This window comes from Otolemur garnettii, unplaced genomic scaffold (assembly GCF_000181295.1).
Source record: "Otolemur garnettii isolate 467f Iridium unplaced genomic scaffold, OtoGar3 scaffold00082, whole genome shotgun sequence".
In the NCBI taxonomy this organism is placed as follows: Eukaryota; Metazoa; Chordata; class Mammalia; order Primates; family Galagidae; genus Otolemur; species Otolemur garnettii.
Genome location: NW_003852477.1, coordinates 8580490 through 8583439, shown reverse-complemented (window position 1 = coordinate 8583439; position 2950 = coordinate 8580490). Strand labels below are relative to the sequence as shown.

Sequence of the window (2950 nt, the reverse complement as noted above, 5' to 3'; positions counted from 1 at the left end):
CCTGCCACAACGCCCAGCTATTTTTTAGAGATGGGGGTCTTGATCTTGCTCAGGTTGGTCTCGAACTCGTGAGCTCAGGCAATCCACCCGCCTCGGCCTTCCATATGCTGGGATTACAGGAGTGAGTCACTGCGCCTGACCCCAAAATTTATTCTTTAAATGGTTGTAGGGAAACTAGTTTTATCAATATAATTTATTTAACCTGCATTTACGGTGTATCTAGGTTGCTTCTAATATTTTGCTATTATAGAACAAGGAACACGAGCATCTTGTGCATGTTCTTGGTGATTGTCTAGGACGTGTTGTCAGAAACTGGTGCGGTCTTGTTCCTAATTCTGGCAGTTTTCCTCCCCAGACAGCCCGAACAGCCCTCAAGGCCTCCCTCGGGGTTGTGTGGCAGGTATCCACCAGGGGGCGAGCGGGAGCCGCGGGCAGGCTCTACTACGCATGCTCACGCTTCTGGGAGCACGTGCGGAAGGCGGCGGGGCGGGAGGGGAAAGGTAGGAGGTGAGAGGTGAAGGGGCGGGGAGCTGTGCGGGTTCCCGGCGGCCTGGAGAGGGAAGTCTGGTGCCACGCACCGGACCGCGGTCCGAGAGCGCGCACGCCGCGTTCTGTCCTTCCTGCCTGCCGCCGTTGCCATCTCCGCCCGGGGTTGCTGTAGCCACAGGTACCGGCGCGCGCGTCCCCATGGGCTCCTGCCTGCAGGCCTGGGCTTGGGCCTTGGGCAGCTCAAACTTGGGAATTCCGGGATGGGGGCCACCTGGGTTAGGGGCACTCTGGCGTGGGCGCTGTCCTACAGCCCTACGGGTTGGCCCCGGAGACGGCAGCTGTGAGGGGGCAGGGCCGCCGCGTCCCCACCCCGGTTCCGGGCCCCTGTGTGTGCTGCCGAGACTGGGGCTCGCGCCGTTGCACCCCCTAGCCTATTCGCCCGCCCGGGTCAGCTGTCGTTTTTCTAGAACCTGCTTCGGGGCTGTCTGGGTTTTCCAGAGTGCCGGGGAGAGCGTGCTTTCCACTCTTGCTTCTTTTGGAAGATCTGATCGAGCGGCAGCATATAGGGTCTTCGCTGGGTCTTGTTTGGTTTCTAGTTTCCTGTATTGCTTAAACTTTGCTTTTATGGACCTTCTGTTTACTTTCTGAGTGGGTTTATTACTTCAGTATTATACAAGATTATAATGTCATGATAGCGATAGTTGAAAGGAGCCCCGAATCTAGATAGAATCAAAGGAAGTTGTACCAATAGAAATGCTCAAGGGGGCTGTGTGTGTGTGTGTGTGTGTGTGTGTGTGTGTGTGTAGGGGGCTTCTGGCAGGTGTCTCCTCTAGTGGCGGTTACTTACTGCTCTACCTTCTGTGGTGACAGAGGTGGGAGATTAAGCTCTGTCTGGAAATTTCGTAATAATTCTTCTGAAGTGAACACAGAAAAGATTTCCTTAATGTTAGCTTTGTGTTTCTTTTATTTGACTGAATGTTCTGCGGGATTTGGGATGCAGTGTTCTTATTGGCATGCTACCATTTCAGGATATTGTGCTAAAGATTGAAGCTTTTATTAGGGATTCAGGGTCAAGGGTGTCTAGTTTGTGGGGTATGCATTTCAGGTGCCCTTGAGTGATGCCTAGTTGACGACCTGTATTTTCCGAAGTTTGTGCTAATATAATTTAGACTTTAGGTGTTTTACATCTTTGTGGTGTTCCTACTGAGCACATGATGTGCAAAACACAACATATATAAGTATAAATATGTCTTCATATTCATTCATTTGGTTGTAATTGAAATAGAAAGCATTCTTTCTCATTTATTATGAACTCATCTGGTGTTTGAAAGCTCTCCCTTTTCTTTTGCTATTGTGGCAAAAACATCACCTCCCTAGAGGTCTCCATGTACTTTATAATCAGTGATTTGGGAATCCTCCATCCCCTCCAGTCTAGATTAGTTTATTGTCATGAGAAGTTCCAAGTTTATAACTAGAAAATGGAGGCATAAGGATTCTTATTTTCCTGAGGTTTCATAGGAGCAGGTAAACTGTCCAGCTGAGAAAGGAACCATGACTGTGGTCTTAAGTGTGAGTATATTTATTAACATTTGGTGGAAGGTACTCTCTCAGTATCTAGCCATGTGCACATATATGGCCCAGAGATCCCTGGAATGACACTTAGGTTCATGTGCTGTTTGTTTACTCTGACCATCAGTTGTCATTTGCTGACTGTAAAGCACTACCTATGCAGTTTGTGTCATCACTCAACATTGAACAGATGAGAGGACTCCTTATAGAGAAACTGGGTTCCCAAGGTTACCCAGCTTGTAAATGGTGAATCAGGCCTTCAGACCATGTCTCCTGGAGAGGTACTTCCATTATAACTTGCTACATTCCTGAGTTGGCTAAAGAAAGAGGGTCCAGGAGATTTCTTTTGCCACCTAAAGCAAAAATTCTGGGTGATAATTTATTGAGCTGTGCTGTCTAGGAATTGTGTTAGGTGCTCTAGTATTAGCTTATCTCACTTAATCCTCATAATAACCAGATGAGATGACACTGTTATCACTTCCTTTACAGATGAGTTTTAGAGACATTTTCTGACTTGCCTTAGGTCACCTAGTGAGTTAGAGGCGGAGCCTGTGTGCAAACTGACGTTTGTCTGATGACAAGAGTTCATATTTTATGCTTTTCTTGCACCGGTTACCTTCACAGCCTTCTCTGTTGGTTGTTGGCAGAAAAGGGATAGTGAAAAAGGTAGTAGGGGTGAAGGGATGAAGACAGTGCCACAGACTTAAATGCGGGGATGGTAGAACTCAGCAAGATGGAGATAGCAGTTGACCTACTGCCATTTGATAGCTGCTGTTCTAGCAGTCAGGGACACTGCCCAAGAATGTTTGCAGGGATGGGGTGCAGTGGCTCATGCCTATAATCCTAGCACCCTGGGAGGCTAGATAGATTGCTTGAGCTCACCAGTTCGAGA

At 48.1% G+C, this 2950-nt stretch overlaps 1 protein-coding gene across 1 annotated transcript in view; it reads left to right on the top strand.

Annotated features, from left to right (window-relative positions):
* The first annotated feature begins 559 nt into the window (after nt 1–559).
* SCAP (SREBF chaperone) overlaps nt 560–2950 on the top strand; it is a 66192-nt gene continuing 63801 nt past the window's right edge. The window contains exon 1 of the mRNA XM_023515928.1: nt 560–667. The gene's annotated coding sequence lies outside the window, so the exon portion shown is untranslated. The remainder of the gene's footprint in view (nt 668–2950) is intronic.